Genomic DNA, 25,207 nt, shown 5'->3' with positions numbered 1-25,207 from the left:
CGAGGATGAGATGTCGATGGGATGTTCCGTCTGTGGGAAAGCACAGATCCCCAGGGCTGTTGTGCCTGTGAATAGGCTGCACGGGGTACATGAAGCCCTGCAACATCTTTCTCTGCTGCCACGTTCCTTGCGAGAGTAGGAGCCAGACGTTTACAATTTCGAAAATACGCTCTGCTAAGAACAAGTGCCATGAGATGGTCTGTCTGTGGGAAAGCACAGATGCCCTGTGCATTTGTCCGGTGAATAGGGTGCAGGGGGAAGCTGAAGGCCAGCAGCATCTCTCAGAGGTGGCACATTCTTTGCGGGAGAAGGAGCCGGAGGAGCGCATTTTTGGAAAGAGGCTCTGCCGAGGATGAGATGACGATGGGAGGTTCCGTCTGTGGGAAAGCACAGATCCCCAGTGCTGCTGTGCCTGAGAACAGGCTGCACGGGATACATGAAGCCCTGCAACATCTTTCACTGCTGCCACGTTCTTTGCGAGAGTAGGAGCCGGACGTTTACTATTTTGAAAATAGGCTTCGTCTTGAACAAGTGATATGAGATGGTCCGTTTGTGGGAAAGTGCAGATCCCCAGGGCTCTTGTGCCGCTGAATAGGGTGCCAAGTAGAGGTGAAGAGCAGCAACATCTTTCAGAGGTGGCACATTCTTTGCGGGAGAAGGAGCCGGAGGAGTGCATTTTTGGAAAGAGGCTCTGCCGAGGATGAGATGTCGATGGGATGTTCCGTCTGTGGGAAAGCACAGATCCCCAGGGCTGTTGTGCCTGTGAATAGGCTGCACGGGGTACATGAAGCCCTGCAACATCTTTCACTGCTGCCACGTTCCTTGCGAGAGTAGGAGCCGGACGTTTAGAATTTCGAAAATACGCTCTGCTAAGAACAAGTGCCATGAGATGGTCCGTCTGTGGGAAAGTGCAGATCCCCAGGGCTGTTGTGCCGGTGAATAGGGTGCCAAGTAGAGGTGAAGACCAGCAACATCTTTCAGAGGTGGCACATTCTTTGCGGGAGAAGGAGCCGGAGGAGTGCATTTTTGAAAAGAGGCTCTGCCGAGGATGAGATGTCGATGGGATGTTCCGTCTGTGGGAAAGCACAGATCCCCAGGGCTGTTGTGCCTGTGAATAGGCTGCACGGGGTACATGAAGCCCTGCAACATCGTTCACTGCTGCCACGTTCCTTGCGAGAGTAGGAGCCAGAGGTTTACCATTTCGAAAATACGCTCTGCCAAGAACGAGAGCCATGAGATGGTCCGTCTGTGGGAAAGCACAGATCCCCAGTGCAGTTGTCCTGTGAATAGGGTGCAGGGGGAAGGTGATGACCAGCAACATCTTTCAGAGGTGGCACATTCTTTGCGGGAGAAGGAGCCGGAGGAGTGCATTTTTGGAAAGAGGCTCTGCCGAGGATGAGATGTCGATGGGATGTTCTGCCTGTGGGAAAGCACAGATCCCCAGGGCTGTTGTGCCTGTGAATAGGCTGCACGGGGTACATGAAGCCCTGCAACATCTTTCACTGCTGCCACGTTCCTTGCGAGAGTAGGAGCCGGACGTTTACAATTTCGAAAATACGCTCTGCTAAGAACAAGTGCCATGAGATGGTCCGTCTGTGGGAAAGCACAGATCCCCAGGGCTGTTGTGCCTGTGAATGGGCTGCACGGGATACATGAAGCCCTGCAACATCTTTCACTGCTGCCACGTTCTTTGCGAGAGTAGGAGCCGGACGTTTAGTATTTTGAAAATAGGCTTCGTCTTGAACAAGTGATATGAGATGGTCCGTTTGTGGGAAAGTGCAGATCCCCAGGGCTGTTGTGCCGGTGAATAGGGTGCCAAGTAGAGGTGAAGACCAGCAACATCTTTCAGAGGTGGCACATTCTTTGCGGGAGAAGGAGCCGGAGGAGTGCATTTTTGGAAAGAGGCTCTGCCGAGGATGAGATGTCGATGGGATGTTCCGTCTGTGGGAAAGCACAGATCCCCAGGGCTGTTGTGCCTGTGAATAGGCTGCACGGGGTACATGAAGCCCTGCAACATCGTTCACTGCTGCCACGTTCCTTGAGAGAGTAGGAGCCAGAGGTTTACCATTTCGAAAATACGCTCTGCCAAGAACGAGAGCCATGAGATGGTCCGTCTGTGGGAAAGCACAGATCCCCAGTGCAGTTGTCCTGTGAATAGGGTGCAGGGGGAAGGTGATGACCAGCAACATCTTTCAGAGGTGGCACATTCTTTGCGGGAGAAGGAGCCGGAGGAGTGCATTTTTGGAAAGAGGCTCTGCCGAGGATGAGATGTCGATGGGATGTTCCGTCTGTGGGAAAGCACAGATCCCCAGGGCTGTTGTGCCTGTGAATAGGCTGCACGGGGTACATGAAGCCCTGCAACATCTTTCTCTGCTGCCACGTTCCTTGCGAGAGTAGGAGCCAGACGTTTACAATTTCGAAAATACGCTCTGCTAAGAACAAGTGCCATGAGATGGTCTGTCTGTGGGAAAGCACAGATGCCCTGTGCATTTGTCCGGTGAATAGGGTGCAGGGGGAAGCTGAAGGCCAGCAGCATCTCTCAGAGGTGGCACATTCTTTGCGGGAGAAGGAGCCGGAGGAGCGCATTTTTGGAAAGAGGCTCTGCCGAGGATGAGATGTCGATGGGATGTTCCGTCTGTGGGAAAGCACAGATCCCCAGTGCTGCTGTGCCTGAGAACAGGCTGCACGGGATACATGAAGCCCTGCAACATCTTTCACTGCTGCCACGTTCTTTGCGAGAGTAGGAGCCGGACGTTTACTATTTTGAAAATAGGCTTCGTCTTGAACAAGTGATATGAGATGGTCCGTTTGTGGGAAAGTGCAGATCCCCAGGGCTCTTGTGCCGCTGAATAGGGTGCCAAGTAGAGGTGAAGAGCAGCAACATCTTTCAGAGGTGGCACATTCTTTGCGGGAGAAGGAGCCGGAGGAGTGCATTTTTGGAAAGAGGCTCTGCCGAGGATGAGATGTCGATGGGATGTTCCGTCTGTGGGAAAGCACAGATCCCCAGGGCTGTTGTGCCTGTGAATAGGCTGCACGGGGTACATGAAGCCCTGCAACATCTTTCTCTGCTGCCACGTTCCTTGCGAGAGTAGGAGCCGGACGTTTAGAATTTCGAAAATACGCTCTGCTAAGAACAAGTGCCATGAGATGGTCCGTCTGTGGGAAAGTGCAGATCCCCAGGGCTGTTGTGCCGGTGAATAGGGTGCCAAGTAGAGGTGAAGACCAGCAACATCTTTCAGAGCTGGCACATTCTTTGCGGGAGAAGGAGCCGGAGGAGTGCATTTTTGGAAAGAGGCTCTGCCGAGGATGAGATGTCGATGGGATGTTCCGTCTGTGGGAAAGCACAGATCCCCAGGGCTGTTGTGCCTGTGAATAGGCTGCACGGGGTACATGAAGCCCTGCAACATCGTTCACTGCTGCCACGTTCCTTGAGAGAGTAGGAGCCAGAGGTTTACCATTTCGAAAATACGCTCTGCCAAGAACGAGAGCCATGAGATGGTCCGTCTGTGGGAAAGCACAGATCCCCAGTGCAGTTGTCCTGTGAATAGGGTGCAGGGGGAAGGTGATGACCAGCAACATCTTTCAGAGGTGGCACATTCTTTGCGGGAGAAGGAGCCGGAGGAGTGCATTTTTGGAAAGAGGCTCTGCCGAGGATGAGATGTCGATGGGATGTTCCGTCTGTGGGAAAGCACAGATCCCCAGGGCTGTTGTGCCTGTGAATAGGCTGCACGGGGTACATGAAGCCCTGCAACATCTTTCTCTGCTGCCACGTTCCTTGCGAGAGTAGGAGCCGGACGTTTACAATTTCGAAAATACGCTCTGCTAAGAACAAGTGCCATGAGATGGTCCGTCTGTGGGAAAGTGCAGATCCCCAGGGCTGTTGTGCCGGTGAATAGGGTGCCAAGTAGAGGTGAAGACCAGCAACATCTTTCAGAGCTGGCACATTCTTTGCGGGAGAAGGAGCCGGAGGAGTGCATTTTTGGAAAGAGGCTCTGCCGAGGATGAGATGTCGATGGGATGTTCCGTCTGTGGGAAAGCACAGATCCCCAGGGCTGTTGTGCCTGTGAATAGGCTGCACGGGGTACATGAAGCCCTGCAACATCGTTCACTGCTGCCACGTTCCTTGAGAGAGTAGGAGCCAGAGGTTTACCATTTCGAAAATACGCTCTGCCAAGAACGAGAGCCATGAGATGGTCCGTCTGTGGGAAAGCACAGATCCCCAGTGCAGTTGTCCTGTGAATAGGGTGCAGGGGGAAGGTGATGACCAGCAACATCTTTCAGAGGTGGCACATTCTTTGCGGGAGAAGGAGCCGGAGGAGTGCATTTTTGGAAAGAGGCTCTGCCGAGGATGAGATGTCGATGGGATGTTCCGTCTGTGGGAAAGCACAGATCCCCAGGGCTGTTGTGCCTGTGAATAGGCTGCACGGGGTACATGAAGCCCTGCAACATCTTTCTCTGCTGCCACGTTCCTTGCGAGAGTAGGAGCCGGACGTTTAGAATTTCGAAAATACGCTCTGCTAAGAACAAGTGCCATGAGATGGTCCGTCTGTGGGAAAGTGCAGATCCCCAGGGCTGTTGTGCCGGTGAATAGGGTGCCAAGTAGAGGTGAAGACCAGCAACATCTTTCAGAGCTGGCACATTCTTTGCGGGAGAAGGAGCCGGAGGAGTGCATTTTTGGAAAGAGGCTCTGCCGAGGATGAGATGTCGATGGGATGTTCCGTCTGTGGGAAAGCACAGATCCCCAGGGCTGTTGTGCCTGTGAATAGGCTGCACGGGGTACATGAAGCCCTGCAACATCGTTCACTGCTGCCACGTTCCTTGAGAGAGTAGGAGCCAGAGGTTTACCATTTCGAAAATACGCTCTGCCAAGAACGAGAGCCATGAGATGGTCCGTCTGTGGGAAAGCACAGATCCCCAGTGCAGTTGTCCTGTGAATAGGGTGCAGGGGGAAGGTGATGACCAGCAACATCTTTCAGAGGTGGCACATTCTTTGCGGGAGAAGGAGCCGGAGGAGTGCATTTTTGGAAAGAGGCTCTGCCGAGGATGAGATGTCGATGGGATGTTCCGTCTGTGGGAAAGCACAGATCCCCAGGGCTGTTGTGCCTGTGAATAGGCTGCACGGGGTACATGAAGCCCTGCAACATCTTTCTCTGCTGCCACGTTCCTTGCGAGAGTAGGAGCCAGAGGTTTACCATTTCGAAAATACGCTCTGCCAAGAACGAGAGCCATGAGATGGTCCGTCTGTGGGAAAGCACAGATCCCCAGTGCAGTTGTCCTGTGAATAGGGTGCAGGGGGAAGGTGATGACCAGCAACATCTTTCAGAGGTGGCACATTCTTTGCGGGAGAAGGAGCCGGAGGAGTGCATTTTTGGAAAGAGGCTCTGCCGAGGATGAGATGTCGATGGGATGTTCCGTCTGTGGGAAAGCACAGATCCCCAGGGCTGTTGTGCCTGTGAATAGGCTGCACGGGGTACATGAAGCCCTGCAACATCTTTCTCTGCTGCCACGTTCCTTGCGAGAGTAGGAGCCGGACGTTTAGAATTTCGAAAATACGCTCTGCTAAGAACAAGTGCCATGAGATGGTCCGTCTGTGGGAAAGTGCAGATCCCCAGGGCTGTTGTGCCGGTGAATAGGGTGCCAAGTAGAGGTGAAGACCAGCAACATCTTTCAGAGGTGGCACATTCTTTGCGGGAGAAGGAGCCGGAGGAGTGCATTTTTGGAAAGAGGCTCTGCCGAGGATGAGATGTCGATGGGATGTTCCGTCTGTGGGAAAGCACAGATCCCCAGGGCTGTTGTGCCTGTGAATAGGCTGCACGGGGTACATGAAGCCCTGCAACATCGTTCACTGCTGCCACGTTCCTTGAGAGAGTAGGAGCCAGAGGTTTACCATTTCGAAAATACGCTCTGCCAAGAACGAGAGCCATGAGATGGTCCGTCTGTGGGAAAGCACAGATCCCCAGTGCAGTTGTCCTGTGAATAGGGTGCAGGGGGAAGGTGATGACCAGCAACATCTTTCAGAGGTGGCACATTCTTTGCGGGAGAAGGAGCCGGAGGAGTGCATTTTTGGAAAGAGGCTCTGCCGAGGATGAGATGTCGATGGGATGTTCCGTCTGTGGGAAAGCACAGATCCCCAGGGCTGTTGTGCCTGTGAATAGGCTGCACGGGGTACATGAAGCCCTGCAACATCTTTCTCTGCTGCCACGTTCCTTGCGAGAGTAGGAGCCGGACGTTTAGAATTTCGAAAATACGCTCTGCTAAGAACAAGTGCCATGAGATGGTCCGTCTGTGGGAAAGTGCAGATCCCCAGGGCTGTTGTGCCGGTGAATAGGGTGCCAAGTAGAGGTGAAGACCAGCAACATCTTTCAGAGGTGGCACATTCTTTGCGGGAGAAGGAGCCGGAGGAGTGCATTTTTGGAAAGAGGCTCTGCCGAGGATGAGATGTCGATGGGATGTTCCGTCTGTGGGAAAGCACAGATCCCCAGGGCTGTTGTGCCTGTGAATAGGCTGCACGGGGTACATGAAGCCCTGCAACATCGTTCACTGCTGCCACGTTCCTTGAGAGAGTAGGAGCCAGAGGTTTACCATTTCGAAAATACGCTCTGCCAAGAACGAGAGCCATGAGATGGTCCGTCTGTGGGAAAGCACAGATCCCCAGTGCAGTTGTCCTGTGAATAGGGTGCAGGGGGAAGGTGATGACCAGCAACATCTTTCAGAGGTGGCACATTCTTTGCGGGAGAAGGAGCCGGAGGAGTGCATTTTTGGAAAGAGGCTCTGCCGAGGATGAGATGTCGATGGGATGTTCCGTCTGTGGGAAAGCACAGATCCCCAGGGCTGTTGTGCCTGTGAATAGGCTGCACGGGGTACATGAAGCCCTGCAACATCTTTCTCTGCTGCCACGTTCCTTGCGAGAGTAGGAGCCGGACGTTTACAATTTCGAAAATACGTTTTGCTAAGAACAAGTGCCATGAGATGGTCCGTCTGAGGGAAAGCACAGATGCCCTGTGCATTTGTCCGGTGAATAGGGTGCAGGGGGAAGCTGAAGGCCAGCAGCATCTCTCAGAGGTGGCACATTCTTTGCGGGAGAAGGAGCCGGAGGAGTGCATTTTTGGAAAGAGGCTCTGCCGAGGATGAGATGTCGATGGGATGTTCCGTCTGTGGGAAAGCACAGATCCCCAGTGCTGCTGTGCCTGAGAACAGGCTGCACGGGATACATGAAGCCCTGCAACATCTTTCACTGCTGCCACGTTCTTTGCGAGAGTAGGAGCCGGACGTTTACTATTTTGAAAATAGGCTTCGTCTTGAACAAGTGCCATGAGATGGTCCGTTTGTGGGAAAGTGCAGATCCCCAGGGCTGTTGTGCCGGACAATAGGGTGCCAAGTAGAGGTGAAGACCAGCAACATCTTTCAGAGCTGGCACATTCTTTGCGGGAGAAGGAGCCGGATGACTGCATTTTTGGAAAGAGGCCCTGCCGAGTACGAGATGACCATGAGATGTTCTGCCTGTGGGTAAGCACAGATCCCCAGGGCTGTTGTGCCTGTGAATAGGCTGCACGGGGTACATGAAGCCCTGCAACATCTTTCACTGCTGCCACGTTCTTTGCGAGAGTAGGAGCCGGACGTTTACTATTTTGAAAATAGGCTTCGTCTTGAACAAGTGATATGTGATGGTCCGTTTGTGGGAAAGTGCAGATCCCCAGGGCTGTTGTGCCGGTGAATAGGGTGCCAAGTAGAGGTGAAGACCAGCAACATCTTTCAGAGCTGGCACGTTCTTTGCGGGAGAAGGAGCCGGAGGAGTGCATTTTTGGAAAGAGGCCCTGCCGAGTACGAGATGACCATGAGATGTTCTGCCTGTGGGTAAGCACAGATCCCCAGGGCTGTTGTGCCAGTGATGAGGCTGCCGAGAGGAGGTGAAGTTCTGCAACATCTTTCAGCTCTGTCACATTCCTTCTAGGAGAAAGAGCCGGACATTGCCTTTGCAGAAAGATGCTCTGCCGAGAAGGAGTGCCATGAGATGTTCCGTCTGTGGGAAAGCACAGATCCCCAGGGTTGTTGTGCCTGTGAATAGGCTGCACGGGGTACATGAAGCCCTGCAACATCTTTCTCTGCTGCCACGTTCCTTACAAGAGTAGGAGCCAGAGGTTTACCATTTCGAAAATACGCTCTGCCAAGAACGAGAGCCATGAGATGGTCCGTCTGTGGGAAAGCACAGATCCCCAGTGCAGTTGTCCTGTGAATAGGGTGCAGGGGGAAGGTGATGACCAGCAACATCTTTCAGAGGTGGCACATTCTTTGCGGGAGAAGGAGCCGGAGGAGTGCATTTTTGGAAAGAGGCTCTGCCGAGGATGAGATGTCGATGGGATGTTCCGTCTGTGGGAAAGCACAGATCCCCAGGGCTGTTGTGCCTGTGAATAGGCTGCACGGGGTACATGAAGCCCTGCAACATCGTTCACTGCTGCCACGTTCCTTGAGAGAGTAGGAGCCAGAGGTTTACCATTTCGAAAATACGCTCTGCCAAGAACGAGAGCCATGAGATGGTCCGTCTGTGGGAAAGCACAGATCCCCAGTGCAGTTGTCCTGTGAATAGGGTGCAGGGGGAAGGTGATGACCAGCAACATCTTTCAGAGGTGGCACATTCTTTGCGGGAGAAGGAGCCGGAGGAGTGCATTTTTGGAAAGAGGCTCTGCCGAGGATGAGATGTCGATGGGATGTTCCGTCTGTGGGAAAGCACAGATCCCCAGGGCTGTTGTGCCTGTGAATAGGCTGCACGGGGTACATGAAGCCCTGCAACATCTTTCTCTGCTGCCACGTTCCTTGCGAGAGTAGGAGCCGGACGTTTACAATTTCGAAAATACGTTTTGCTAAGAACAAGTGCCATGAGATGGTCCGTCTGAGGGAAAGCACAGATGCCCTGTGCATTTGTCCGGTGAATAGGGTGCAGGGGGAAGCTGAAGGCCAGCAGCATCTCTCAGAGGTGGCACATTCTTTGCGGGAGAAGGAGCCGGAGGAGTGCATTTTTGGAAAGAGGCTCTGCCGAGGATGAGATGTCGATGGGATGTTCCGTCTGTGGGAAAGCACAGATCCCCAGTGCTGCTGTGCCTGAGAACAGGCTGCACGGGATACATGAAGCCCTGCAACATCTTTCACTGCTGCCACGTTCTTTGCGAGAGTAGGAGCCGGACGTTTACTATTTTGAAAATAGGCTTCGTCTTGAACAAGTGCCATGAGATGGTCCGTTTGTGGGAAAGTGCAGATCCCCAGGGCTGTTGTGCCGGACAATAGGGTGCCAAGTAGAGGTGAAGACCAGCAACATCTTTCAGAGCTGGCACATTCTTTGCGGGAGAAGGAGCCGGATGACTGCATTTTTGGAAAGAGGCCCTGCCGAGTACGAGATGACCATGAGATGTTCTGCCTGTGGGTAAGCACAGATCCCCAGGGCTGTTGTGCCTGTGAATAGGCTGCACGGGGTACATGAAGCCCTGCAACATCTTTCACTGCTGCCACGTTCTTTGCGAGAGTAGGAGCCGGACGTTTACTATTTTGAAAATAGGCTTCGTCTTGAACAAGTGATATGTGATGGTCCGTTTGTGGGAAAGTGCAGATCCCCAGGGCTGTTGTGCCGGTGAATAGGGTGCCAAGTAGAGGTGAAGACCAGCAACATCTTTCAGAGCTGGCACGTTCTTTGCGGGAGAAGGAGCCGGAGGAGTGCATTTTTGGAAAGAGGCCCTGCCGAGTACGAGATGACCATGAGATGTTCTGCCTGTGGGTAAGCACAGATCCCCAGGGCTGTTGTGCCAGTGATGAGGCTGCCGAGAGGAGGTGAAGTTCTGCAACATCTTTCAGCTCTGTCACATTCCTTCTAGGAGAAAGAGCCGGACATTGCCTTTGCAGAAAGATGCTCTGCCGAGAAGGAGTGCCATGAGATGTTCCGTCTGTGGGAAAGCACAGATCCCCAGGGTTGTTGTGCCTGTGAATAGGCTGCACGGGGTACATGAAGCCCTGCAACATCTTTCTCTGCTGCCACGTTCCTTACAAGAGTAGGAGCCAGAGGTTTACCATTTCGAAAATACGCTCTGCCAAGAACGAGAGCCATGAGATGGTCCGTCTGTGGGAAAGCACAGATCCCCAGTGCAGTTGTCCTGTGAATAGGGTGCAGGGGGAAGGTGATGACCAGCAACATCTTTCAGAGGTGGCACGTTCTTTGCGGGAGAAGGAGCCGGAGGAGTGCATTTTTGGAAAGAGGCTCTGCCGAGGATGAGATGTCGATGGGATGTTCCGTCTGTGGGAAAGCACAGATCCCCAGGGCTGCTGTGCCTGAGAACAGGCTGCACGGGATACATGAAGCCCTGCAACATCTTTCACTGCTGCCACGTTCTTTGCGAGAGTAGGAGCCAGAGGTTTACCATTTCGAAAATACGCTCTGCTAAGAACAAGTGCCATGAGATGGTCTGTCTGTGGGAAAGCACAGATGCCCTGTGCATTTGTCCGGTGAATAGGGTGCAGGGGGAAGCTGAAGGCCAGCAGCATCTCTCAGAGTTGGCACATTCTTTGCGGGAGAAGGAGCCGGAGGAGCGCATTTTTGGAAAGAGGCTCTGCCGAGGATGAGATGTCGATGGGATGTTCCGTCTGTGGGAAAGCACAGATCCCCAGGGCTGTTGTGCCTGTGAATAGGCTGCACGGGGTACATGAAGCCCTGCAACATCTTTCACTGCTGCCACGTTCCTTGCGAGAGTAGGAGCCGGACGTTTAGAATTTCGAAAATACGCTCTGCTAAGAACAAGTGCCATGAGATGGTCCGTCTGAGGGAAAGTGCAGATCCCCAGGGCTGTTGTGCCGGTGAATAGGGTGCCAAGTAGAGGTGAAGACCAGCAACATCTTTCAGAGCTGGCACATTCTTTGCGGGAGAAGGAGCCGGAGGAGTGCATTTTTGGAAGATGCTCTGCCGAGGATGAGATGTCGATGGGATGTTCCGTCTGTGGGAAAGCACAGATCCCCAGGGCTGTTGTGCCTGTGAATAGGCTGCACGGGGTACATGAAGCCCTGCAACATCGTTCACTGCTGCCACGTTCCTTGAGAGAGTAGGAGCCAGAGGTTTACCATTTCGAAAATACGCTCTGCCAAGAACGAGAGCCATGAGATGGTCCGTCTGTGGGAAAGCACAGATCCCCAGTGCAGTTGTCCTGTGAATAGGGTGCAGGGGGAAGGTGATGACCAGCAACATCTTTCAGAGGTGGCACATTCTTTGCGGGAGAAGGAGCCGGAGGAGTGCATTTTTGGAAAGAGGCTCTGCCGAGGATGAGATGTCGATGGGATGTTCCGTCTGTGGGAAAGCACAGATCCCCAGGGCTGTTGTGCCTGTGAATAGGCTGCACGGGGTACATGAAGCCCTGCAACATCTTTCTCTGCTGCCACGTTCCTTGCGAGAGTAGGAGCCGGACGTTTACAATTTCGAAAATACGCTCTGCTAAGAACAAGTGCCATGAGATGGTCCGTCTGTGGGAAAGTGCAGATCCCCAGGGCTGTTGTGCCGGTGAATAGGGTGCCAAGTAGAGGTGAAGACCAGCAACATCTTTCAGAGCTGGCACATTCTTTGCGGGAGAAGGAGCCGGAGGAGTGCATTTTTGGAAAGAGGCTCTGCCGAGGATGAGATGTCGATGGGATGTTCCGTCTGTGGGAAAGCACAGATCCCCAGGGCTGTTGTGCCTGTGAATAGGCTGCACGGGGTACATGAAGCCCTGCAACATCGTTCACTGCTGCCACGTTCCTTGAGAGAGTAGGAGCCAGAGGTTTACCATTTCGAAAATACGCTCTGCCAAGAACGAGAGCCATGAGATGGTCCGTCTGTGGGAAAGCACAGATCCCCAGTGCAGTTGTCCTGTGAATAGGGTGCAGGGGGAAGGTGATGACCAGCAACATCTTTCAGAGGTGGCACATTCTTTGCGGGAGAAGGAGCCGGAGGAGTGCATTTTTGGAAAGAGGCTCTGCCGAGGATGAGATGTCGATGGGATGTTCCGTCTGTGGGAAAGCACAGATCCCCAGGGCTGTTGTGCCTGTGAATAGGCTGCACGGGGTACATGAAGCCCTGCAACATCTTTCTCTGCTGCCACGTTCCTTGAGAGAGTAGGAGCCGGACGTTTACAATTTCGAAAATACGCTCTGCTAAGAACAAGTGCCATGAGATGGTCTGTCTGTGGGAAAGCACAGATGCCCTGTGCATTTGTCCGGTGAATAGGGTGCAGGGGGAAGCTGAAGGCCAGCAGCATCTCTCAGAGGTGGCACATTCTTTGCGGGAGAAGGAGCCGGAGGAGCGCATTTTTGGAAAGAGGCTCTGCCGAGGATGAGATGTCGATGGGATGTTCCGTCTGTGGGAAAGCACAGATCCCCAGGGCTGTTGTGCCTGTGAATAGGCTGCACGGGGTACATGAAGCCCTGCAACATCTTTCTCTGCTGCCACGTTCCTTGCGAGAGTAGGAGCCGGACGTTTAGAATTTCGAAAATACGCTCTGCTAAGAACAAGTGCCATGAGATGGTCCGTCTGTGGGAAAGTGCAGATCCCCAGGGCTGTTGTGCCGGTGAATAGGGTGCCAAGTAGAGGTGAAGACCAGCACCATCTTTCAGAGCTGGCACATTCTTTGCGGGAGAAGGAGCCGGAGGAGTGCATTTTTGGAAAGAGGCTCTGCCGAGGATGAGATGTCGATGGGATGTTCCGTCTGTGGGAAAGCACAGATCCCCAGGGCTGTTGTGCCTGTGAATAGGCTGCACGGGGTACATGAAGCCCTGCAACATCGTTCACTGCTGCCACGTTCCTTGAGAGAGTAGGAGCCAGAGGTTTACCATTTCGAAAATACGCTCTGCCAAGAACGAGAGCCATGAGATGGTCCGTCTGTGGGAAAGCACAGATCCCCAGTGCAGTTGTCCTGTGAATAGGGTGCAGGGGGAAGGTGATGACCAGCAACATCTTTCAGAGGTGGCACATTCTTTGCGGGAGAAGGAGCCGGAGGAGTGCATTTTTGGAAAGAGGCTCTGCCGAGGATGAGATGTCGATGGGATGTTCCGTCTGTGGGAAAGCACAGATCCCCAGGGCTGTTGTGCCTGTGAATAGGCTGCACGGGGTACATGAAGCCCTGCAACATCTTTCTCTGCTGCCACGTTCTTTGCGAGAGTAGGAGCCAGAGGTTTACCATTTCGAAAATACGCTCTGCCAAGAACGAGAGCCATGAGATGGTCCGTCTGTGGGAAAGCACAGATCCCCAGTGCAGTTGTCCTGTGAATAGGGTGCAGGGGGAAGGTGATGACCAGCAACATCTTTCAGAGGTGGCACATTCTTTGCGGGAGAAGGAGCCGGAGGAGGGCATTTTTGGAAAGAGGCTCTGCCGAGGATGAGATGTCGATGGGATGTTCCGTCTGTGGGAAAGCACAGATCCCCAGGGCTGTTGTGCCTGTGAATAGGCTGCACGGGGTACATGAAGCCCTGCAACATCTTTCTCTGCTGCCACGTTCCTTGCGAGAGTAGGAGCCGGACGTTTAGAATTTCGAAAATACGCTCTGCTAAGAACAAGTGCCATGAGATGGTCCGTCTGTGGGAAAGTGCAGATCCCCAGGGCTGTTGTGCCGGTGAATAGGGTGCCAAGTAGAGGTGAAGACCAGCAACATCTTTCAGAGGTGGCACATTCTTTGCGGGAGAAGGAGCCGGAGGAGTGCATTTTTGGAAAGAGGCTCTGCCGAGGATGAGATGTCGATGGGATGTTCCGTCTGTGGGAAAGCACAGATCCCCAGGGCTGTTGTGCCTGTGAATAGGCTGCACGGGGTACATGAAGCCCTGCAACATCGTTCACTGCTGCCACGTTCCTTGAGAGAGTAGGAGCCAGAGGTTTACCATTTCGAAAATACGCTCTGCCAAGAACGAGAGCCATGAGATGGTCCGTCTGTGGGAAAGCACAGATCCCCAGTGCAGTTGTCCTGTGAATAGGGTGCAGGGGGAAGGTGATGACCAGCAACATCTTTCAGAGCTGGCACATTCTTTGCGGGAGAAGGAGCCGGAGGAGTGCATTTTTGGAAAGAGGCTCTGCCGAGGATGAGATGTCGATGGGATGTTCCGTCTGTGGGAAAGCACAGATCCCCAGGGCTGTTGTGCCTGTGAATAGGCTGCACGGGGTACATGAAGCCCTGCAACATCTTTCTCTGCTGCCACGTTCCTTGCGAGAGTAGGAGCCGGACGTTTACAATTTCGAAAATACGCTCTGCTAAGAACAAGTGCCATGAGATGGTCCGTCTGTGGGAAAGTGCAGATCCCCAGGGCTGTTGTGCCGGTGAATAGGGTGCCAAGTAGAGGTGAAGACCAGCAACATCTTTCAGAGGTGGCACATTCTTTGCGGGAGAAGGAGCCGGAGGAGTGCATTTTTGGAAAGAGGCTCTGCCGAGGATGAGATGTCGATGGGATGTTCCGTCTGTGGGAAAGCACAGATCCCCAGGGCTGTTGTGCCTGTGAATAGGCTGCACGGGGTACATGAAGCCCTGCAACATCGTTCACTGCTGCCACGTTCCTTGAGAGAGTAGGAGCCAGAGGTTTACCATTTCGAAAATACGCTCTGCCAAGAACGAGAGCCATGAGATGGTCCGTCTGTGGGAAAGCACAGATCCCCAGTGCAGTTGTCCTGTGAATAGGGTGCAGGGGGAAGGTGATGACCAGCAACATCTTTCAGAGGTGGCACATTCTTTGCGGGAGAAGGAGCCGGAGGAGTGCATTTTTGGAAAGAGGCTCTGCCGAGGATGAGATGTCGATGGGATGTTCCGTCTGTGGGAAAGCACAGATCCCCAGGGCTGTTGTGCCTGTGAATAGGCTGCACGGGGTACATGAAGCCCTGCAACATCTTTCTCTGCTGCCACGTTCCTTGCGAGAGTAGGAGCCGGACGTTTACAATTTCGAAAATACGTTTTGCTAAGAACAAGTGCCATGAGATGGTCCGTCTGAGGGAAAGCACAGATGCCCTGTGCATTTGTCCGGTGAATAGGGTGCAGGGGGAAGCTGAAGGCCAGCAGCATCTCTCAGAGGTGGCACATTCTTTGCGGGAGAAGGAGCCGGAGGAGTGCATTTTTGGAAAGAGGCTCTGCCGAGGATGAGATGTCGATGGGATGTTCCGTCTGTGGGAAAGCACAGATCCCCAGTGCTGCTGTGCCTGAGAACAGGCTGCACGGGATACATGAAGCCCTGCAACATCTTTCACTGCTGCCACGTTCTTTGCGAGAGTAGGAGCCGGACGTTTACTATTTTGAAAATAGGCTTCGTCTTGAACAAGTGCCATGAGATGGTCCGTTTGTGGGAAAGTGCAGATCCCCAGGGCTGTTGTGCCGGACAATAGGGTGCCAAGTAGAGGTGAAGACCAGCAACATCTTTCAGAGCTGGCACATTCTTTGCGGGAGAAGGAGCCGGATGACTGCATTTTTGGAAAGAGGCCCTGCCGAGTACGAGATGACCATGAGATGTTCTGCCTGTGGGTAAGCACAGATCCCCAGGGCTGTTGTGCCTGTGAATAGGCTGCACGGGGTACATGAAGCCCTGCAACATCTTTCACTGCTGCCACGTTCTTTGCGAGAGTAGGAGCCGGACGTTTACTATTTTGAAAATAGGCTTCGTCTTGAACAAGTGATATGTGATGGTCCGTTTGTGGGAAAGTGCAGATCCCCAGGGCTGTTGTGCCGGTGAATAGGGTGCCAAGTAGAGGTGAAGACCAGCAACATCTTTCAGAGCTGGCACGTTCTTTGCGGGAGAAGGAGCCGGAGGAGTGCATTTTTGGAAAGAGGCCCTGCCGAGTACGAGATGACCATGAGATGTTCTGCCTGTGGGTAAGCACAGATCCCCAGGGCTGTTGTGCCAGTGATGAGGCTGCCGAGAGGAGGTGAAGTTCTGCAACATCTTTCAGCTCTGTCACATTCCTTCTAGGAGAAAGAGCCGGACATTGCCTTTGCAGAAAGATGCTCTGCCGAGAAGGAGTGCCATGAGATGTTCCGTCTGTGGGAAAGCACAGATCCCCAGGGTTGTTGTGCCTGTGAATAGGCTGCACGGGGTACATGAAGCCCTGCAACATCTTTCTCTGCTGCCACGTTCCTTACAAGAGTAGGAGCCAGAGGTTTACCATTTCGAAAATACGCTCTGCCAAGAACGAGAGCCATGAGATGGTCCGTCTGTGGGAAAGCACAGATCCCCAGTGCAGTTGTCCTGTGAATAGGGTGCAGGGGGAAGGTGATGACCAGCAACATCTTTCAGAGGTGGCACGTTCTTTGCGGGAGAAGGAGCCGGAGGAGTGCATTTTTGGAAAGAGGCTCTGCCGAGGATGAGATGTCGATGGGATGTTCCGTCTGTGGGAAAGCACAGATCCCCAGGGCTGCTGTGCCTGAGAACAGGCTGCACGGGATACATGAAGCCCTGCAACATCTTTCACTGCTGCCACGTTCTTTGCGAGAGTAGGAGCCAGAGGTTTACCATTTCGAAAATACGCTCTGCTAAGAACAAGTGCCATGAGATGGTCTGTCTGTGGGAAAGCACAGATGCCCTGTGCATTTGTCCGGTGAATAGGGTGCAGGGGGAAGCTGAAGGCCAGCAGCATCTCTCAGAGTTGGCACATTCTTTGCGGGAGAAGGAGCCGGAGGAGCGCATTTTTGGAAAGAGGCTCTGCCGAGGATGAGATGTCGATGGGATGTTCCGTCTGTGGGAAAGCACAGATCCCCAGGGCTGCTGTGCCTGTGAATAGGCTGCACGGGGTACATGAAGCCCTGCAACATCTTTCACTGCTGCCACGTTCCTTGCGAGAGTAGGAGCCGGACGTTTAGAATTTCGAAAATACGCTCTGCTAAGAACAAGTGCCATGAGATGGTCCGTCTGAGGGAAAGTGCAGATCCCCAGGGCTGTTGTGCCGGTGAATAGGGTGCCAAGTAGAGGTGAAGACCAGCAACATCTTTCAGAGCTGGCACATTCTTTGCGGGAGAAGGAGCCGGAGGAGTGCATTTTTGGAAGATGCTCTGCCGAGGATGAGATGTCGATGGGATGTTCCGTCTGTGGGAAAGCACAGATCCCCAGGGCTGTTGTGCCTGTGAATAGGCTGCACGGGGTACATGAAGCCCTGCAACATCGTTCACTGCTGCCACGTTCCTTGAGAGAGTAGGAGCCAGAGGTTTACCATTTCGAAAATACGCTCTGCCAAGAACGAGAGCCATGAGATGGTCCGTCTGTGGGAAAGCACAGATCCCCAGTGCAGTTGTCCTGTGAATAGGGTGCAGGGGGAAGGTGATGACCAGCAACATCTTTCAGAGGTGGCACATTCTTTGCGGGAGAAGGAGCCGGAGGAGTGCATTTTTGGAAAGAGGCTCTGCCGAGGATGAGATGTCGATGGGATGTTCCGTCTGTGGGAAAGCACAGATCCCCAGGGCTGTTGTGCCTGTGAATAGGCTGCACGGGGTACATGAAGCCCTGCAACATCTTTCTCTGCTGCCACGTTCCTTGCGAGAGTAGGAGCCGGACGTTTACAATTTCGAAAATACGCTCTGCTAAGAACAAGTGCCATGAGATGGTCCGTCTGTGGGAAAGTGCAGATCCCCAGGGCTGTTGTGCCGGTGAATAGGGTGCCAAGTAGAGGTGAAGACCAGCAACATCTTTCAGAGCTGGCACATTCTTTGCGGGAGAAGGAGCCGGAGGAGTGCATTTTTGGAAAGAGGCTCTGCCGAGGATGAGATGTCGATGGGATGTTCCGTCTGTGGGAAAGCACAGATCCCCAGGGCTGTTGTGCCTGTGAATAGGCTGCACGGGGTACATGAAGCCCTGCAACATCGTTCACTGCTGCCACGTTCCTTGAGAGAGTAGGAGCCAGAGGTTTACCATTTCGAAAATACGCTCTGCCAAGAACGAGAGCCATGAGATGGTCCGTCTGTGGGAAAGCACAGATCCCCAGTGCAGTTGTCCTGTGAATAGGGTGCAGGGGGAAGGTGATGACCAGCAACATCTTTCAGAGGTGGCACATTCTTTGCGGGAGAAGGAGCCGGAGGAGTGCATTTTTGGAAAGAGGCTCTGCCGAGGATGAGATGTCGATGGGATGTTCCGTCTGTGGGAAAGCACAGATCCCCAGGGCTGTTGTGCCTGTGAATAGGCTGCACGGGGTACATGAAGCCCTGCAACATCTTTCTCTGCTGCCACGTTCCTTGAGAGAGTAGGAGCCGGACGTTTACAATTTCGAAAATACGCTCTGCTAAGAACAAGTGCCATGAGATGGTCTGTCTGTGGGAAAGCACAGATGCCCTGTGCATTTGTCCGGTGAATAGGGTGCAGGGGGAAGCTGAAGGCCAGCAGCATCTCTCAGAGGTGGCACATTCTTTGCGGGAGAAGGAGCCGGAGGAGCGCATTTTTGGAAAGAGGCTCTGCCGAGGATGAGATGTCGATGGGATGTTCCGTCTGTGGGAAAGCACAGATCCCCAGGGCTGTTGTGCCTGTGAATAGGCTGCACGGGGTACATGAAGCCCTGCAACATCTTTCACTGCTGCCACGTTCCTTGCGAGAGTAGGAGCCGGACGTTTAGAATTTCGAAAATACGCTCTGCTAAGAACAAGTGCCATGAGATGGTCCGTCTGAGGGAAAGTGCAGATCCCCAGGGCTGTTGTGCCGGTGAATAGGGTGCCAAGTAGAGGTGAAGACCAGCAACATCTTTCAGAGCTGGCACATTCTTTGCGGGAGAAGGAGCCGGAGGAGTGCATTTTTGGAAAGAGGCTCTGCCGAGGATGAGATGTCGATGGGATGTTCCGTCTGTGGGAAAGCACAGATCCCCAGGGCTGTTGTGCCTGTGAATAGGCTGCACGGGGTACATGAAGCCCTGCAACATCGTTCACTGCTGCCACGTTCCTTGAGAGAGTAGGAGCCAGAGGTTTACCATTTCGAAAATACGCTCTGCTAAGAACAAGTGCCATGAGATGGTCTGTCTGTGGGAAAGCACAGATGCCCTGTGCATTTGTCCGGTGAATAGGGTGCAGGGGGAAGCTGAAGGCCAGCAGCATCTCTCAGAGGTGGCACATTCTTTGCGGGAGAAGGAGCCGGAGGAGCGCATTTTTGGAAAGAGGCTCTGCCGAGGATGAGATGTCGATGGGATGTTCCGTCTGTGGGAAAGCACAGATCCCCAGGGCTGTTGTGCCTGTGAATAGGCTGCACGGGGTACATGAAGCCCTGCAACATCTTTCTCTGCTGCCACGTTCCTTGCGAGAGTAGGAGCCGGACGTTTAGAATTTCGAAAATACGCTCTGCTAAGAACAAGTGCCATGAGATGGTCCGTCTGAGGGAAAGTGCAGATCCCCAGGGCTGTTGTGCCGGTGAATAGGGTGCCAAGTAGAGGTGAAGACCAGCAACATCTTTCAGAGCTGGCACATTCTTTGCGGGAGAAGGAGCCGGAGGAGTGCATTTTTGGAAAGAGGCTCTGCCGAGGATATGTCGATGGGATGTTCCGTCTGTGGGAAAGCACAGATCCCCAGGGCTGTTGTGCCTGTGAATAGGCTGCACGGGGTACATGAAGCCCTGCAACATCGTTCACTGCTGCCACGTTCCTTGAGAGAGTAGGAGCCAGAGGTTTACCATTTCGAAAATACGCTCTGCCAAGAACGAGAGCCATGAGATGGTCCGTCTGTGGGAAAGCACAGATCCCCAGTGCAGTTGTCCTGTGAATAGGGTGCAGGGGGAAGGTGATGACCAGCAACATCTTTCAGAGGTGGCACATTCTTTGCGGGAGAAGGAGCCGGAGGAGTGCATTTTTGGAAAGAGGCTCTGCCGAGGATGAGATGTCGATGGGATGTTCCGTCTGTGGGAAAGCACAGATCCCCAGGGCTGTTGTGCCTGTGAATAGGCTGCACGGGGTACATGAAGCCCTGCAACATCTTTCTCTGCTGCCACGTTCCTTGCGAGAGTAGGAGCCGGACGTTTACAATTTCGAAAATACGCTCTGCTAAGAACAAGTACCATGAGATGGTCTGTCTGTGGGAAAGCACAGATGCCCTGTGCATTTGTCCGGTGAATAGGGTGCAGGGGGAAGCTGAAGGCCAGCAGCATCTCTCAGAGGTGGCACATTCTTTGCGGGAGAAGGAGCCGGAGGAGCGCATTTTTGGAAAGAGGCTCTGCCGAGGATGAGATGTCGATGGGATGTTCCGTCTGTGGGAAAGCACAGATCCCCAGGGCTGTTGTGCCTGTGAATAGGCTGCACGGGGTACATGAAGCCCTGCAACATCTTTCACTGCTGCCACGTTCCTTGCGAGAGTAGGAGCCGGACGTTTAGAATTTCGAAAATACGCTCTGCTAAGAACAAGTGCCATGAGATGGTCCGTCTGAGGGAAAGTGCAGATCCCCAGGGCTGTTGTGCCGGTGAATAGGGTGCCAAGTAGAGGTGAAGACCAGCAACATCTTTCAGAGCTGGCACATTCTTTGCGGGAGAAGGAGCCGGAGGAGTGCATTTTTGGAAAGAGGCTCTGCCGAGGATGAGATGTCGATGGGATGTTCCGTCTGTGGGAAAGCACAGATCCCCAGGGCTGTTGTGCCTGTGAATAGGCTGCACGGGGTACATGAAGCCCTGCAACATCGTTCACTGCTGCCACGTTCCTTGAGAGAGTAGGAGCCAGAGGTTTACCATTTCGAAAATACGCTCTGCCATGAACGAGAGCCATGAGATGGTCCGTCTGTGGGAAAGCACAGATCCCCAGTGCAGTTGTCCTGTGAATAGGGTGCAGGGGGAAGGTGATGACCAGCAACATCTTTCAGAGGTGGCACATTCTTTGCGGGAGAAGGAGCCGGAGGAGTGCATTTTTGGAAAGAGGCTCTGCCGAGGATGAGATGTCGATGGGATGTTCCGTCTGTGGGAAAGCACAGATCCCCAGGGCTGTTGTGCCTGTGAATAGGCTGCACGGGGTACATGAAGCCCTGCAACATCTTTCTCTGCTGCCACGTTCCTTGCGAGAGTAGGAGCCGGACGTTTAGAATTTCGAAAATACGCTCTGCTAAGAACAAGTGCCATGAGATGGTCCGTCTGTGGGAAAGTGCAGATCCCCAGGGCTGTTGTGCCGGTGAATAGGGTGCCAAGTAGAGGTGAAGACCAGCAACATCTTTCAGAGCTGGCACATTCTTTGCGGGAGAAGGAGCCGGAGGAGTGCATTTTTGGAAAGAGGCTCTGCCGAGGATATGTCGATGGGATGTTCCGTCTGTGGGAAAGCACAGATCCCCAGGGCTGTTGTGCCTGTGAATAGGCTGCACGGGGTACATGAAGCCCTGCAACATCGTTCACTGCTGCCACGTTCCTTGAGAGAGTAGGAGCCAGAGGTTTACCATTTCGAAAATACGCTCTGCCAAGAACGAGAGCCATGAGATGGTCCGTCTGTGGGAAAGCACAGATCCCCAGTGCAGTTGTCCTGTGAATAGGGTGCAGGGGGAAGGTGATGACCAGCAACATCTTTCAGAGGTGGCACATTCTTTGCGGGAGAAGGAGCCGGAGGAGTGCATTTTTGGAAAGAGGCTCTGCCGAGGATGAGATGTCGATGGGATGTTCCGTCTGTGGGAAAGCACAGATCCCCAGGGCTGTTGTGCCGGTGAATAGGGTGCCAAGTAGAGGTGAAGACCAGCAACATCTTTCAGAGCTGGCACATTCTTTGCGGGAGAAGGAGCCGGAGGAGTGCATTTTTGGAAAGAGGCTCTGTCGAGGATGAGATGTCGATGGGATGTTCCGTCTGTGGGAAAGCACAGATCCCCAGGGCTGTTGTGCCTGTGAATAGGCTGCACGGGGTACATGAAGCCCTGCAACATCGTTCACTGCTGCCACGTTCCTTGAGAGAGTAGGAGCCAGAGGTTTACCATTTCGAAAATACGCTCTGCCAAGAACGAGAGCCATGAGATGGTCCGTCTGTGGGAAAGCACAGATCCCCAGTGCAGTTGTCCTGTGAATAGGGTGCAGGGGGAAGGTGATGACCAGCAACATCTTTCAGAGGTGGCACATTCTTTGCGGGAGAAGGAGCCGGAGGAGTGCATTTTTGGAAAGAGGCTCTGCCGAGGATGAGATGTCGATGGGATGTTCCGTCTGTGGGAAAGCACAGATCCCCAGGGCTGTTGTGCCTGTGAATAGGCTGCACGGGGTACATGAAGCCCTGCAACATCTTTCTCTGCTGCCACGTTCCTTGCGAGAGTAGGAGCCGGACGTTTAGAATTTCGAAAATACGCTCTGCTAAGAACAAGTGCCATGAGATGGTCCGTTTGTGGGAAAGTGCAGATCCCCAGGGCTGTTGTGCCGGTGAATAGGGTGCCAAGTAGAGGTGAAGACCAGCAACATCTTTCAGAGGTGGCACGTTCTTTGCGGGAGAAGGAGCCGGAGGAGCGCATTTTTGGAAAGAGGCTCTGCCGAGGATGAGATGTCGATGGGATGTTCCGTCTGTGGGAAAGCACAGATCCCCAGGGCTGTTGTGCCTGTGAATAGGCTGCACGGGGTACATGAAGCCCTGCAACATCGTTCACTGCTGCCACGTTCCTTGCGAGAGTAGGAGCCAGAGGTTTACCATTTCGAAAATACGCTCTGCCAAGAACGAGAGCCATGAGATGGTCCGTCTGTGGGAAAGCACAGATCCCCAGTGCAGTTGTCCTGTGAATAGGGTGCAGGGGGAAGGTGATGACCAGCAACATCTTTCAGAGGTGGCACATTCTTTGCGGGAGAAGGAGCCGGAGGAGTGCATTTTTGGAAAGAGGCTCTGCCGAGGATGAGATGTCGATGGGATGTTCCGTCTGTGGGAAAGCACAGATCCCCAGGGCTGTTGTGCCTGTGAATAGGCTGCACGGGGTACATGAAGCCCTGCAACATCTTTCTCTGCTGCCACGTTCCTTGCGAGAGTAGGAGCCGGACGTTTACAATTTCGAAAATACGCTCTGCTAAGAACAAGTGCCATGAGATGGTCCGTCTGTGGGAAAGCACAGATGCCCTGTGCATTTGTCCGGTGAATAGGGTGCAGGGGGAAGCTGAAGGCCAGCAGCATCTCTCAGAGTTGGCACATTCTTTGCGGGAGAAGGAGCCGGAGGAGTGCATTTTTGGAAAGAGGCTCTGCCGAGGATGAGATGTCAATGGGATGTTCCGTCTGTGGGAAAGCACAGATCCCCAGTGCTGCTGTGCCTGAGAACAGGCTGCACGGGGTACATGAAGCCCTGCAACATCTTTCACTGCTGCCACGTTCTTTGCGAGAGTAGGAGCCGGACGTTTAGAATTTCGAAAATACGCTCTGCTAAGAACAAGTGCCATGAGATGGTCCGTCTGAGGGAAAGTGCAGATCCCCAGGGCTGTTGTGCCGGTGAATAGGGTGCCAAGTAGAGGTGAAGACCAGCAACATCTTTCAGAGCTGGCACATTCTTTGCGGGAGAAGGAGCCGGAGGAGTGCATTTTTGGAAAGAGGCTCTGCCGAGGATGAGATGTCGATGGGATGTTCCGTCTGTGGGAAAGCACAGATCCCCAGGGCTGTTGTGCCTGTGAATAGGCTGCACGGGGTACATGAAGCCCTGCAACATCTTTCTCTGCTGCCACGTTCCTTGCGAGAGTAGGAGCCGGACGTTTAGAATTTCGAAAATACGCTCTGCTAAGAACAAGTGCCATGAGATGGTCCGTCTGTGGGAAAGTGCAGATCCCCAGGGCTGTTGTGCCGGTGAATAGGGTGCCAAGTAGAGGTGAAGACCAGCAACATCTTTCAGAGGTGGCACATTCTTTGCGGGAGAAGGAGCCGGAGGAGTGCATTTTTGGAAAGAGGCTCTGCCGAGGATGAGATGTCGATGGGATGTTCCGTCTGTGGGAAAGCACAGATCCCCAGGGCTGTTGTGCCTGTGAATAGGCTGCACGGGGTACATGAAGCCCTGCAACATCGTTCACTGCTGCCACGTTCCTTGAGAGAGTAGGAGCCAGAGGTTTACCATTTCGAAAATACGCTCTGCCAAGAACGAGAGCCATGAGATGGTCCGTCTGTGGGAAAGCACAGATCCCCAGTGCAGTTGTCCTGTGAATAGGGTGCAGGGGGAAGGTGATGACCAGCAACATCTTTCAGAGGTGGCACATTCTTTGCGGGAGAAGGAGCCGGAGGAGTGCATTTTTGGAAAGAGGCTCTGCCGAGGATGAGATGTCGATGGGATGTTCCGTCTGTGGGAAAGCACAGATCCCCAGGGCTGTTGTGCCTGTGAATAGGCTGCACGGGGTACATGAAGCCCTGCAACATCTTTCACTGCTGCCACGTTCCTTGCGAGAGTAGGAGCCGGACGTTTAGAATTTCGAAAATACGCTCTGCTAAGAACAAGTGCCATGAGATGGTCCGTCTGAGGGAAAGTGCAGATCCCCAGGGCTGTTGTGCCGGTGAATAGGGTGCCAAGTAGAGGTGAAGACCAGCAACATCTTTCAGAGCTGGCACATTCTTTGCGGGAGAAGGAGCCGGAGGAGTGCATTTTTGGAAAGAGGCTCTGCCGAGGATGAGATGTCGATGGGATGTTCCGTCTGTGGGAAAGCACAGATCCCCAGGGCTGTTGTGCCTGTGAATAGGCTGCACGGGGTACATGAAGCCCTGCAACATCTTTCTCTGCTGCCACGTTCCTTGCGAGAGTAGGAGCCGGACGTTTAGAATTTCGAAAATACGCTCTGCTAAGAACAAGTGCCATGAGATGGTCCGTCTGTGGGAAAGTGCAGATCCCCAGGGCTGTTGTGCCGGTGAATAGGGTGCCAAGTAGAGGTGAAGACCAGCAACATCTTTCAGAGCTGGCACATTCTTTGCGGGAGAAGGAGCCGGAGGAGTGCATTTTTGGAAAGAGGCTCTGCCGAGGATATGTCGATGGGATGTTCCGTCTGTGGGAAAGCACAGATCCCCAGGGCTGTTGTGCCTGTGAATAGGCTGCACGGGGTACATGAAGCCCTGCAACATCGTTCACTGCTGCCACGTTCCTTGAGAGAGTAGGAGCCAGAGGTTTACCATTTCGAAAATACGCTCTGCCAAGAACGAGAGCCATGAGATGGTCCGTCTGTGGGAAAGCACAGATCCCCAGTGCAGTTGTCCTGTGAATAGGGTGCAGGGGGAAGGTGATGACCAGCAACATCTTTCAGAGGTGGCACATTCTTTGCGGGAGAAGGAGCCGGAGGAGTGCATTTTTGGAAAGAGGCTCTGCCGAGGATGAGATGTCGATGGGATGTTCCGTCTG

This window comes from Haliaeetus albicilla, chromosome 8, assembly GCF_947461875.1.
Source record: "Haliaeetus albicilla chromosome 8, bHalAlb1.1, whole genome shotgun sequence".
Classification (NCBI taxonomy): Eukaryota; Metazoa; Chordata; class Aves; order Accipitriformes; family Accipitridae; genus Haliaeetus; species Haliaeetus albicilla.
The sequence above is the reverse complement of the archived record's forward strand: the minus strand, read 5'-3'. Positions refer to the sequence as shown.